Source organism: Pyrus communis, chromosome 7, assembly GCF_041283825.1.
Source record: "Pyrus communis isolate YQ-2024b chromosome 7, ASM4128382v1, whole genome shotgun sequence".
Taxonomy (NCBI): domain Eukaryota; kingdom Viridiplantae; phylum Streptophyta; class Magnoliopsida; order Rosales; family Rosaceae; genus Pyrus; species Pyrus communis.
The window spans coordinates 7,775,199-7,790,598 of NC_142571.1; the positions used below are offsets into that span (position 1 = coordinate 7,775,199).

Below are 15,400 nucleotides of genomic sequence, written 5' to 3' on the forward strand. Positions count from 1 at the left end.
AACATTGCTTACAAAAAGCGCCAAAAAAATGTCAATGAGTTGTCCAGGAAGGAAAAAGCAGGGTGAAAACAGATAATCAAGTACTTTCCCACACTGCAAATGCATAAACCAAAAAGAAAAACACTCACTAAGTCAATTTTAATAAGTTAACAAAGAAACAAAAGATTACTATCTTTTTCGGGTGACATAAGCATAAAGTCTTCTTTTTATTTTCATCCACAAATATAACGTTATAAACTGAAGAGTTGTCATTTATTTGTTTACACTATGCACCACAGAAAAAATTACAAATCTTGAACAAACAAACAATATATGGTGTCAAAAAGCTAAAAAACTTGTAATACTCAATCGATAACAATATTATCAAGTTCAAAAGAAAAATGAACTTGCTTTATCAATCATAGGATTTACCACTTAAACATAGTTTGTTACAACAGGAACATGGACAAATTTAAACAAACAAATCCAGGTACAGTTCGGAGTTACATATGATAAAAATTAGCATAAATTAAAAACTAAATACCTCAGACGATGATAGGAGCAACCTTGGGAGTTAATTTAGTATGAAACATACAGTTTGCAAATGTTAGTAAAGCTAATTCCTCAGCTGATGTTTAAAGTGGGAAGCGCTTAAAAAATAAAACAAAAATTTGATCATCAATAAATGGAAAGAAAGACCAATAGGATACAATTTCACAACCAAAACGCTTGATCCATGCTAATTATAAATAGGTGCACATACACTTTTCTTTCGTTTTGATACAAATATGTCTCCAGCTATTTTTACAATCTCTATAATAATTTATAAAATATCAATTTACAAATATTATGTCTCTTGAAAAACATACTAACACCAATCTCTCTCTCTCTTTCTTTTTTTTTATTTTTATTATTTTTATTTTTTTGTGTGTGTGTGTGTGTGTGTGTGTGTGTGTGTGTGTGTGTACAAATTAGGTCATCATTCCATTAAAATACACCATTTCTTCTGTGTTTCCTATCTTTCATTTTGCCACCACTGATGGCAGTCATTACTTACTCAGCCAATAACCCACAATAACACCATATGTCAAACACTTGACATCTTTTAAAATCATTTTCTTACAAACAAATACAACCATAAGCTTACCATTACCAAGCTTATTACCAATAAAAGACATCTTATATTAAAACACCAAACAAAAACTAAACACAACACTACACATGACTTTCACAACACAGAAACGTAGAAAATTTCCTTCAGCATAAGGCTTAAACAGAAAAGACAAAAAGACTTACCTTCAACACACATGGGTTCCAAGCCTGCACATAAAAGCAGCAAAAAAACGAAGTTCAGACTTTGACGAAACTTAAAACAAAAGGAAACTTGTAAGTTCATTCTTAAAATGATCATCCAGCATATAAATTTTCAACATCAAATTACTCAAACAAATATGAATTAAATCTCGCTGTCATCAAACCTATCACCTAAAACGAACACCGTGCTCAGCAAAAAAGATACTTAAATGAAGAACACTTTTAAGGATTCAAATAAACAACACTGCATCTCAAACATTTGACACTTATAAAACCTGCATGACCTTTAAAAAATCTAACCACCTCGTTTAAAATCAATTCTCCACAAAGTGCATTATAAAAACTTGGATTCCATAATCTAAATTCCTGCTTTGCCCCTCAGAAGTCAGAGCAAGAAAGAAGCCATGTTTGAGTCAGTTCCAACTGTTAAATATTAGTACTTTCTCACAAAATCTTTATCTAAAATGAATATATAAATTTTCTTTTTAAAAAAATGCTAAGCACAATAGTTAACAAAGAGGTAAATCTATCTTTATTTACATGAAGAAAATAATACTACATTGTGATATTGATTAGCGATGATAGCTGAAGTAATATTGTCATAAATTTTTTGTGTCGCTTTTTTATTTGAATAATAAATGTTAACATAAAAAATATAAAAAATTAAATACCCTTATGATCAATCTACTTGGATCTTTATCATGCTAGATGTTTCATCTACATGGAAAACACTTGAAAACTCGAGGTATCAAAGCTAACATTTTAATCTAAAAGCCTAGAAATCATAAGAAAACAAATGTTGAGACGACAGTAATCTCAGACAGCAATTTCTAACAAAAATTTGACCATAAAACTGCAAAACCATCTCTCAATCAGTATTTTTCATCTTATAAAGCAACTAAACTGTTACCAAGGCTTCAAATCCTTAGGAGAAATCATTTTTCTACCAAAAAAAATTAAAAGGAAGAAAAGGTAAAGAAAAGTACGAATACATGCATACCTCAATTATGAAAATAAAGAGGAAACCATTTTTCACCAAGCTCTTCCTGTCAAAAGGAACAACAAACGGAGAAAAACAAATCATGGATTCCCAATATAAAACTTCGTTCTTCATGTATAAATTCAAGGTGTGTGTGCAAAGCTACTCACTTTAGATTCAAATGGGGCTTCATAAAAAAATTATTATTAATCATTTATCTTATGGTGTTGAATCAGGACTCAGAACACACAAAAATAAAAACATCCACCTCTGGAAAACCCCCAAAGGGAGAACGAAAAAACACTCACCTTTAATACACACAAAGCTTCCAAACCTGCACACAAAAACACCAAACAACCCAAGATCAGCTTCCAACGAAACCAAGAACAAAAGCATAGAAAAAATTCACACGGAACAAAATCGAAAACCCATACCCAAAAACTTAAGACAACAATAAAACCCCCAAATTTTCAAAACACATACCTAAACAGGAAACCCATTCGCATAATTGAAAACCACAGAAAACAAAACCAAAGACCTGTAATGAGAAACGCAGACAACTCACTAGGAGAATTTAGCTCTTGCAAGTTGAAAATCTGTCGACCCAATGCACCAACCCAAATAACCCATACAGGTTGATGAATTTTCCCCCAACAAAGTAACCGCACACCAGCAGACCCAAAAAGGAGCAAATGGTAGCAAAACAAAACATAGCAAGGGTTCAAAAATGAAAGAAAGCGATACGCGAGAGCAGGAGAAGCTGAGAAGAACAACGAAAAAACATGAAAAGGCAAGAAATTAAAAAACCAAAATACCCCCACACTATTTATGGAATAGAACAATATAAACACTATTTCTAAAACTTTGCGGTACATTCTCCATATAAACGTGACAGATGCGTTATTTTCTATTACAAGTGTGCATTTGTTATGTCTCACTAATTCATAAAAAATAAGACAAACTAATTCAAAAAAATTTTCTTTCTAATAAAAAGTCATTTTTAAAGGTATAATGAATAGTATCAGCAAAGGTATAAATGTGGTTTTTCGTTAAAAGTAAACAGTATCGGAAGTGTTTTGTTAAACCTCTCAATTAAAGATATAGAGCGAGAGTGACACACCAACAAACAACGAGCATTGCTGTAACCTTCTCTCTCTAGGTGAGTCTGGGTTCCCATTCTCTCATCACCCCTCTCTTCCTCCTAATCTGCAAAAATCTGCCACTAATCTCCTTTTCATTTCTTGGAATTTGTCACACAAATTTGCAAAGAACTCGATCATCACCTTTCCCCTCATTTTTATTTTCGAAAAATGTTACACACTGTCGCCATCAATAAAATGATTCAATTCAATCTATCATCAATATCATGCATGCTTGATTTACTTTAGAAAATGGATGCATGGTTTAAATTCCGTACTAATTGAAGGAATTCTTGAGATATTTATGCCTATATTTCAAAATGGATATAAGACTAGTTTCCTAGTTCGAGCCAGGCACTGGTTAAGCAAGAATCTACATTCTTTTTCTGTAATATTGTCGATTTCAATTTGTTTTCATGACCTCTGAGACTTAAATTTTCCTTAAATTTGATACTTCTCATTTCAAAATCACCATTTGCTTCTTTGAGATCCATATAGCCTTGTATTTGGGTTCGATTCTGGAAGAAGGTGGCTAACTGATTGTTATGGCGGAGGGAGAAGAAGGAGACGAATACGTAGAGAGAGAAACGGAAAAGAGAGGATGAAGATGGTGGGTTAATGCTTCTTGGGTTTGATGGAGGGGAATAGCAGGAAATAAAAGTAAATAAATAGAGCCTATTGGGTCGGCTATCAATTATCTCATAATATTTGTGAATTGGCTAACGGGCTTCGGTTAGGATCTGTTGGGGTAATTATGAAAATAGATTTTATTGCGGGTAATTCGGCTCATGTTTTTTAAGTTTATAGGGCTGGTACATAAAAAGAAGGTCTAATCGGATAAATGGTTTTCGTGGTGATAAGGAAATCGGAAAGTAATCTCCGTGGTAAAAAAATTAGGATCTAAACCCTTATGGCGTAGTTCGTTAACAAATTTAGTCCAAAAGTGATTTTTTGTTAAATGTTCGTGAAATACAAGGGTAAAAACGTATTTTGATGCGTGACTCAAATTCCCTGAACTTTTCCTTGCTCCATTCCCCGACTTTGTTATCATCGAACTTAGCTTGGTTTGCCCACTCCCTCATTCACATTATCGAAGCTAGCTTCCTCATCTCCCTTGGGTGTGTGGAAAGACGCAGATGAGGGAGCTAACTCCAATATCCTTGAGGTCCTCCAATGTTAACATGGGCAATACCTCATCATCCAGCTCATGAATTTCGAACACCGGCGCATACCGCCCTAACCCTAACCCATTGAGCCAAACCCTAACCCCATCTTCCCCACACCTTCCTCTTCCTTCATTCCCAATTCTATCCCCACTTGTCCCTCTACAATTCCAATCCCTGGCATCTTTATCCGGCCCGGATAGCTCAATACCATCATGGTTATCCCTACCCTCCGAAATCCTGGTCCTAATGGGTCTTCTACTTCCATGGTAAAGCAGCTCCCTTCCATTGGCATGCCCTTCCACATCCAAATTCTTCGAACTATTAATTGCCTTGCCCATCCACACATCGGATAAACGGTCTCCGTGGCGATAAGTAATCAAAAAGTAGAGAGACGAGGAAGGAGACAAGGAAGAAGAAGGCACACGTCAATGTATATTTTTACCCTTGCATATAACAGACATTTAACGGAAAAATCATTTTGAACTAAATTTGCTAACGGACTACACTACGAGGGTTTAAATCCTAATTTTTTTTTTACCACGGGGGCTGTAGACATCGAAATTTCACTAAAATAAATGTTAACCAATGTATTAAAATTACAACATTTATTTACTTCACCAACCTCATACACTTACTTCACCTACAACATCCACTTACTTCACCTACAACCTCCACTCACTTCACCTACAACCTCCACTTACTTCACCTACAACCTCCACTCACTTCACCAAAAAAATGAATGGTGGTGATTCACTCTCAAAACCTATAAATAGGCTTCTCCATCAAGAGGAATAGAAAACCAATTCACAAATACATTTCTCTACTCCCAAAATGGAAGAGAATACTCCCCATCAAGAGGGGACCAAAACCTTGAAGCCTTAAAGTTCTAAAGCTCTCAAGAAAATCCCGAAGGATCAAGAAAGCACTCTTCGTTCTTCGTCAAATCCTTCTTCAAGATCAAGCCCCAATGGCCCTTGAAGAACTCCCACCAACTCAAGATCAAGCCCCGACGGCCCCTTGAAGAAAGTGTTCATCATTCATCATCCGTTCATCCTAAGATCAAGCCCCAACGACCCTTTGGATCAACAACCTCAACAAATCCACACATCCAATCGTTCTTCAAGATTAAGCCCAAAAGCCCTTGAAGATCTGCTCATCCATCAACCTTTAAGATCAAGCCCAAAAGCCCTTGAAGAAATCCATACACCCATTCTTCAAGATCAAGCCCAACGCCCCTTGAAGATCTATTCATCAACTGTTCATCCTAAGATCAAGCCCCAACGGCCCTTTGGATCAACAACCTCAACAAACACATACACCCATTCTTCAAGATCAAGCCTAAAAGCCCCCTTGAAGATCCGTTCATCAACTGTTCATCCTTAGATCAAGCCCCGACGGATCAACAACTCATCCACAAACCTACACCCTACGAAGATAGAATCAGAGGACCAAATTTGAGAGAGATCGTAACCCCAAAATCATTAAACACAAAAATATTATTTTGTACACGTATTCTTGTTTCTTGTTTCAGGAATTTTTCGTGTTCACAAATTTGGCACGCTCGGTGGGACAATCTCTACCTCTCATCTTTGTCTCTGTTCAAGATATTCACGCACACTCCATGGTTTCAAACAAAGAACAAGTCATGACCATCGGCGCTACCTCCATTGAAAAAAACAACTGGTTCAGATGAAGGAAACAATTACAAGGCTGATAAAGACTGCGGAGGAGAAAAAAACTTGCAAACCACCAGACTCATTAACCGTCTGGAGGCGCAGCATGGCGTCAAAGTGAAACCAAGTTCTCTTCCAACTAAGAGGACCGAAGAAGGCTTCAACCCAAACGCCTACAAACTCATGTCAAAGGCCGGGTACGACTTCGCTTCTTCTGAGGTGGCTGGAAAGAAGGTTTCAAACACTGTCAATGACAAAGAACGTAACCTCACCAAAACTCAAAAGAAGTTGAAGGAGCATGGTTACGGAGTTGACAACAACAAAGCCGGACTTGGCTTCACACCAAATGCACCCGTGAAGATTTCAAGCAAAGTGAAGAAAGCTAGCGCTCAACACATCAGCGTGAGCATTGAACAAGACCAAAAAGAGCCTAAACCCGCCCCTCGAACGTCGGTCTTCGATAGGATGAGCCATTCAAGCTCCAGAATTTCAGTGCTTAATCGCATTGGTAGTCAAGACCGAACCTCTGTTTTCAAGAGGCTTAACGCGCCAACATCCCAAAGCTCTGTTTTTGAAAGGTTGTTAAAGCCTAAGAAACAAAGCAACACAGCTATCTCTCCTCTGCGACGATCAGCTTCGGAAAGATTTGAAGATAATGAGAAGCCTTTTGGAAAGAGGAAGACAACACCAAAGGAAGAAAAGTTCGATGGGTTAGCAGAAAAAGGCGACGTTTGAAGCTTGATTCCTTCAAGGATGAAGCGCCAAGCAATCCTAGAGGTCGACACAAAAGGACCATTGAAGGTAAGGAGGCGCATCATCGTCCACACTGGCAAATCTTCATGCCAACAAACCCAAGAGAACGGCACTGAAGATGAAATCCCTAAGAAAGATGTCACTTCTGGCTCTTTCGACTCAAAGTCTTCACCTCGACTGTTGGGGGCATGCTCCAAGTCAAGTGAAATTGAAGGATGGACTCATGTCACTCCGAAGAAACTGCACGAGAAACATATGTCTTCTCCACAAGTGCACCAATCAGAAAGGAGGGAAAGCAGCTTTCGCCAACCTCCAAAGCAATGTGAAAATGTTGAAGATAAGAAAATTTCAACACAAAGATCGTTCATGCGGGATCTTTTCTTCCTCGAAGACTTATTCAATTTCTCGATCAAGGCTCCTTGCTATGAAGATTGTGAGGAATGCATTTCGAAGATCGCTTCGAAGAATTTGGACAAGCAGTAACCATCTTGTCCACAAGTTTATCAGTCGAAAAGGGGGCAAAACAGCTCTTGTCAACCTCCAGAACAATGTGAAAGTGTTGGAGATAATGAAATTTCGACACAAAGATCGTCCATCCCCATTACAATGTGCGACCTCTTCCCAGAAGACTTCTTCAATTACTCGGTCAAGGCTCCTTCCTATGAAGATTGCGAGGAATGCCTCTCCCAGATCGCTTGACAAATCCACAACAACAACCAAAGCTCCTCGCTCGCACGAGCCTAAAAGGCGACAACAAACGCTCCTTGCCTGCATGAGCTGAAACTGCAAACGGCACCAAAAGCTCCTTGTCTGCACGAGTTGAAACTACAAACGACACCAAAAGCTCCTCATCCGCACGAGCCTAAAAGGCAATAGCCAAAAGCTCATTGCTTGCACGAGTTGAAGCTGCAAACGGCAATAAAAGCTCCTCGCTCGCACGAGCCTAAAAGGCGACAACAAAAGCTCCTTGCCTGCATGAGCTGAAACTGCAAACGGCACCAATAGCTCATTGTCTGCACGAGTTGAAACTGCAAACGACATCAAAAACTCCTCACTCGCATGAGCCTAAAAGGCGCCAACAAACGCTCCTTGCCTGCATGAGCTGAAACTGCAAACGGCACCAAAAGCTCCTTGTCTGCACAAGTTGAAACTGCAAACGACACCAAAAGCTCCTCGCTCGCACGAGCCTAAAAGGCGACAACAAACGCTCATTGCCTGCATGAGCTGAAACTGCAAACGGCACCAAAAGCTCCTCGCTCGCATGAGCCTAAAAGGCGACAACAAACGCTCATTGCCTGCATGAGCTGAAACTGCAAACGGCACCAAAAGCTCCTTGTTTGCACGAGTTGAAACTGCAAACGACACCAAAAGCTCCTCATCCGCACGAGCCTAAAAGGCAATAGCCAAAAGCTCATTGTCTGCACGAGTTGAAACTGCAAACGACACCAAAAGCTCCTCGTCCACACGAGCCTAAAAGGCAATAGCCAAAAGCTCCTTGCCTGCATGAGCTGAAACTGCAAACGGCACCAAAAGCTCCTTGTCTGCACGAGTTGAAATTGCAAACGACACCAAAAGCTCCTCGTTCGCACGAGCCTAAAAGGCGACAACAAACGCTCCTTGCCTGCACGAGCTGAAACTGCAAACGGCACTAAACGCTCCTGGCCCGCAAGAGCATAAACTGTGTACGGCAAAATCATTATCAAAATCACCAAAAAAAAAAAAAAAGAAAAAAAGAAAGGAAATAACACATCTTGGTGATATATATGTTTTATCTATATTCAGCACAATACACTGAATAAAATAAAGCATGTCCATTGATCTCCGAGAAATTACAAGTGCGTACAAAAAAAAAAAAAAAAAAAAAAAAAAAGATGGAGCTTTCACAAAGGTTGTTCACGTGAAGCCCCACTACTTGGCAAAACTCCAGGAGCGGGAGGCATCGAAGATAGATCATTCGAGGCCTCAATACTTGGTGGAACGCTAGATGACGCAGGAAAAAGGTGCCTCTGGAAGAAAGCCGCAAGCCTTTGACGGTCACTTTGAATTCGACCTTCAGATTCTTGCAGCTGATCAAGCTTCCTTTTCATGCTCGTCGAATAATTATTTGCAAGCACGTGCAAACCTCTATTCTCGCGCTTAAGCTGTTGGATCTCTTGTTTAAGATTTTCCACCTCCGCCATCAATGATTCAACTTGACGGGATCGAGCAAGTAGGCGTTGGCCCATGTTGGACACGGGGCCCGCACACTGAACACTGAGAGCTAGGGACTCTTGAACGGCCAACTCATCGGACCGTCCTGAAAGCAGCCTACTATCTCTAGGAGTGAGGAGGTTCCTAGCTACTATTGTAGCTATTGTTGCATCCTTCATCACGGAGTCTTCACCTGTAAGAGGGCCACTAGAAGATAAGAAAGACGGGCACCATACATTACCCTGACGCGGCGCACCCGTATCACTGCTGAGACTCAAATCTAAGCAAATGTTAGATAGGTTAGCCATTTTCAAAGGTGTTAAAAGATAAGGGTTGGATGGAGTAAAATCTCAAAGGGCCGTTAAAACAAAATACACCGGTGACGATTTTCACGAATGGGCAATCTTCAAAGTGTGCATGTTGAAGGTGATCAATACCTCTATAAAAGGAGAGGCGACACAACCACCGATTCAAAAAATTGAAGAGACACCACTCTTCAAATCTTAAAAGCCGGATTTTCCTGCGTAAAGTTCGGCAACGCTCTTCAGACACAATCTCGGCTTTTCAGATAACACGTGCAACTTTGTCAAAGATCTCTGTCAAAGTTGAAAACGCGTGGAGGTCATTATCCCAACTACCACACTTTTTCCGACAAGCGTGGGTGACAAAGCCGCATCCGCACTACTACTTGCCATTAAAATTTCTATATATGTCAACATTCATGGCAAGGCATACATCCAAAAACGCATGACTCTTCTTCTCGGCCGAGAATGTAGCTGCAACCAAACCTCTCAACATGCTCAGTTTTCTTCTTCCCTTGAAAACACCTATTCAACCAAGTCTTCAGAAGCAAAAGTATCTCATATCATCAAGGGCGAAAGCAAAGGTATCTCATATCATGCTTTTTCCCTGTCTTTTCCTTTGCCCTTGTTCTTGCCTCCAAGACAAAGAGAAAGAAAGCAATCAGTCGGAACCCGAAATCAAACTTCCGATCTGGAACTGATTGCCCAGAACCTTTGCCTGGTTGCTTACCTAGCATTGCTCTCGAGTGCTCGTCTTCAACTATTGGTGAGTCTTGAATTCCCTCAGCGCAGACTTCAGGACAGGCGACGAAGTGTCGGCTCTTTACACTGAAGCTGCCAAGCATAGATGAATCGCTGAGAAGTGATGCCTTGAAAGACCATTTAAAGGCAAAGGGTTGCGCACCACCTCGGTTATGTAAAAGAAACAAGCAGAGAAAAATGCGGTACAAGGAGCTGGAACAAACTGCTGAAGCACGACGCCTTCCCCTGCAGCACCATCCAGACAGAAGAGTTTAAGTCAAATCCAAGCTCGACATCATTGTTCTAATCAAAGAGCTCGAGAAGCCTCAACAACCCTCCGCTAGCGCCGTCACCAAAGAGCAAAGCCTCGCCGCGCGACGCCGTTAAATCGTCAATACTTCTTCAAAAAGAAAAAGTATCTCATATCATGTTTTCTCCATGTCCTTCCCTTTGTCCTTGTTCTTACTCGCAGGGCAAAGAGAAAGAGAGCAATCAGCCGGCACTTGGAGTCAGTCTTCCGATCTGGAACCGACTACCTGGAATCTATTCCCTGGTTGCTTACCTAGCGTTGCTCTCGAGTAGTCATCTTCAACGGTTGATACACTTCCAGAGAAGGGACCACATCTGCTTGGAGAATAGCTAAGACGAGTGACAATGAAACATCAATCTTGTGGATCGTCAGCAAACGCAACAACTGCATATGCTGAGTCATCCTCTAACCCTCTTCAAATATGAATTGGAAAGATTGAGCAAAGAAACAGGTCATCACCTCTACCTCGTGCTTGCCTGCCATGTGTCTGAATCCTGAAACCACTTATGGTCCTATTTTCACTCAAGATCAAGCCTCGATGGCCCTTGAAGAAATCACAAGTCCGATTCAAAATCAAGTGTTCACCACCCGTGAATCAAATTCAACTCCAGATAAAAGGAGTAAGTTTAGACCTTCGGGGGAAACCAAAAGAATCCTCCAGCCCAATTCAAGATTAAGCCTGTGGAAAATCAACGATTGGAGGAAACCAGAAAATCTTCCAGTCGAACTCAAGATCAAGCCTCGATGACCCTTGAAGAAATCACAAGTCCGATTCAAAATCAAGTGTTCACCACCCTTGAATCAAATTCAACTCCAGATAAAAGGAGTAAGTTCAGACCTTCGGGGGAGACCAAAAGAATCCTCCAGCCCAGTTCAAGATTAAGCCTGTGGAAAATCAACGATTGGAGGAAACCAGAAGATCTTCCAGTCGAACTCAAGATCAAGCTTCGATGGCCCTTGAAGAAATCACAAGTCCGATTCAAAATCAAGTGTTCACCACCCTTGAATCAAATTCAACTCCAGATAAAAGGAGTTAAGTTCAGACCTTCGGGGGAGACCAAAAGAATCCTCCAGCCCAGTTCAAGATTAAGCCTGTGGAAAATCAATGATTGGAGGAAACCAGAAAATCTTCCAGTCGAACTCAAGATCAAGCCTCAATGGCCCTTGAAGAAATTTCTAGCCCAATTCAAGATCAAGCCTCGACGGCCCTTAGGTTGACATCTACATTAAGGGACTTCAAAACGCATCTTCTACACGTGACAAGCACATGTCTACGACGCGCCTTGAAGTGGGGGCATTTGTAGACATCGAAATTTCAGTAAAATAAATGTTAACCAATGTATTAAAATTACAACATTTATTTACTTCACCTACAACATCCACTTACTTCACCTACAACCTCCACTCACTTCACCTACAACCTCCACTTACTTCACCTACAACCTCCACTCACTTCACCAAAAAAATGAATGGTGGTGATTCACTCTCAAAACCTATAAATAGGCTTATCCATCAAGAGGAATAGAAAACCAATTCACAAATACATTTCTCTACTCCCAAAATGGAAGAGAATACTCCCCATCAAGAGGGGACCAAAACCTTGAAGCCTTAAAGTTCTAAAGCTCTCAAGAAAATCCCGAAGGATCAAGAAAGCACTCTTCGTTCTTCGTCAAATCCTCCTTCAAGATCAAGCCCCAACGGCCCTTGAAGAACTCCCACCAACTCAAGATCAAGCCCCGACGGCCCCTTGAAGAAAGTGTTCATCATTCATCATCCGTTCATCCTAAGATCAAGCCCCAACGACCCTTTGGATCAACAACCTCAACAAATCCACACATCCAATCGTTCTTCAAGATTAAGCCCAAAAGCCCTTGAAGATCTGCTCATCCATCAACCTTTAAGATCAAGCCCAAAAGCCCTTGAAGAAATCCATACACCTATTCTTCAAGATCAAGCCCAACGCCCCTTGAAGATCTATTCATCAACTGTTCATCCTAAGATCAAGCCCCAACGGCCCTTTGGATCAACAACCTCAACAAACCCATACACCCATTCTTTAAGATCAAGCCTAAAAGCCCCCTTGAAGATCCGTTGATCAACTGTTCATCCTTAGATCAAGCCCCGACGGCCCTTTGGATCAACAACTCATCCACAAACCTACACCCTACGAAGATAGAATCAGAGGACTAAATTTGAGAGAGATCGTAACCCCAAAATCATTAAACAGAAAAATATTATTTTGTACACGTATTCTTGTTTCTTGTTTCAGGAATTTTTCGTGTTCACAGGGGCTACTTTCCAATTACCTTATCACCACGGGAACCGTTTATTCGATTAGGCCTAAATAGAAGGTTAAATCTCAAGTCTTTTTGGTTAAATAAAAGTTTATGGTTGTTTTTGGTTAAAAAAAAGTTGGCTCAGTCTCTTTTCATCAAAGCTTCTTTTGTTGTAAGGCAAGCCCTTGACGACATTGAGCTCAACAACACTGTAATTCTGAAAGGAACAAACATTCAGATTCCAGTCCCAGTACTGCAGCAACAGCCTGAAATCTGGGGCTCTGATGCCCTTGAATTCAATCTGAAAAGATTTAAGCATGGAATTGTTGGGGCTTTCAAGTGTCCCCAGGTTTACATGCCATTTGGATTTGGTCCTTGGATTTGTTTTAGGCAACACTAATTGCGTGTCAGTAGTTGTGTTTCTGCAGCAGTGTAGTTGCAATCATATGTATGGGTAGGGCACATAGATTTGCAACACCTGTGTTTCAATTTTTTTTAGAGCTGATTTTCACACATCATTTTTGGTTTCTTACCCACCCTTTTTTAATTTCTTTCATTATCAAACAAAAGCAACTGACATGGTACATAAAGGGTTTGCATGACAAGCTAGTAAGCTTGTATGAATCAACTATATATATGAACTTTATCCAACTAATAAGTTAATATTTCTGAAGCCCAATTATACCAATAGGTTGTTAGTGAAAGGAGGGTGGTGATCATACTTTATCAGTTTATTTATCCTTTCCAAACCTTAACAAAAAATTAGATGCTAAACTGCAAGGAAAGGTTAGAAGTAGACCCGGCAGTTTCTTACACGACATGATGACACGACAAGAAAACAACATGAAAATAACGGATTTCGGATCAACACGATAATTAATCGGGTCATTATCTGGTGACCCGTTAAGAACCCGTTAATAATGGGTACTTAACAGGTATACACGCGGGTAACACGTGGGTAACCCGTTTTGACCCGTTAAGAAAAATAAATTCTAATTTTAAAGTTTAAATACTAAAAATTTTATTATAAAATACAATAGCCATATTGTATATATTGTTATATTCTGTATTAAATATATATTTTTGTATTATTATTCTATTAAGTTAAAAAAACTAAGTTTAATTCATTTATTTATTTTTATTATGAGAGTTTCTTATTATCATTAATAGGATAAATTTTACTTAACCTGTTGTTGTCCAAAATTAAAATCAACTAGTATAGTATTAGTATAGGAAATAAGACATCCCTACAAGTATGAAAAATGTGAAAGAATATATAAACACTCGTGATTCATCATTCTTCCACGAGTAGACAATGGTTACACTTACATTATCGTTTAGATTTTTAAAACCCTCCAAACCGTCATAAATAATATTTTTTATTTGAGTGTAAAAGTAATAAAATTAATAATAATTATTGTAGAAGTGTAAGAAATGTAAAAAAAAAAAAAAAAAAAAAAATATAATCACTCGTAGTGACAAGCTTTACAACTTTCTTGAATGGGCCAACTTCGAAATCTGACACTATAATCCATAAACCTTAAATTTGTATTTAACCATCAATTGTCGTTTAGGCCTTTATTCTTTATATTGAATTTCATTTTAAAAATTTTATGTTTTGAAAACATGATCTTCTGGGGGATGTAGGAAGATGAATGGTTTGGATCTTTGATATCACGTCTCGATATTTCTGGTTAATTGAAATATGAGTCGATGTTATATGGTTTGTAAAGACTTTATAAACACCAAGCAATATTTTCACTAACGGTAAAACTCTGAACTAAATATCAACGATCCAAACCATTTATCTTCCTGTATCCTCTAATAGATCATGTTTTCAAAAAAGAAAATCTGAAAAAACAAAATTTGATGAGAAAAATGAAGCATAAATGTAAATAACAATCGATGGTTAAATTTTAATCTATGATTTATATGATTATAGTGGCACATTTCAAAGTTAATCTTTCACGAAAGTTGTAAAGCTTGTCATTACGAGCGTTTATATATTTTTTCTATATTTTTCACACTTCTACATTAATTAAAAAAAAAACTATTAAAGACTTTACTTAAACAATAGCCATAGAATAATTGAGAAGAGAGTGCTAATGTAGAAAGCCTCACTGAAAATATCATCAATATAACTCTTGAAGATAATATATCAAGCCAAAGTTCCGATACCATTTCCCATGGTGATTGATGAAAATTGAAGAGTTTGATTGTAAGAAAATGTGCAAGGTTCCAAACCTTGAAACATAACTCCCTTAATTTTGCAAATATTTTGAACATTTGATATTTTGTAATGTTCTATTGTTTTATTATTATTTATTATGCTCTTATTTTGGGTATGTAAATATGTAATACTTGAAAGACAAATGCGTTTTCATGTTTTGAATGTGATAAATGGTATGTATATACATATTTAGTATTATGTTTTTTATTTGATTATTTATTGGTTTAAAGTATATTTTCCTTAACGGGTAACGAGTCGAGTCATATTATCTGTTAATATTATCGGGTCGGGTTATTTTACCCGTTTATTTTAACGGATGTTACACGACACGACCCGTTAAGATATCGG

At 38.7% G+C, this 15,400-nt stretch overlaps 1 long non-coding RNA gene across 1 annotated transcript; it reads right to left on the minus strand.

Moving 5' to 3' along the window:
• Positions 1-922: 922 nt before the first annotated feature.
• LOC137733457 (uncharacterized) lies at positions 923-2,341 on the minus strand. Its single transcript, XR_015963921.1, has 2 exons — positions 2,294-2,341; positions 923-1,299 (listed from the first exon to the last, which is right to left on the minus strand). It is a non-coding gene; the product is annotated as an uncharacterized LOC137733457 (long non-coding RNA).
• Between the last annotated feature and the right edge of the window lie 13,059 nt (positions 2,342-15,400).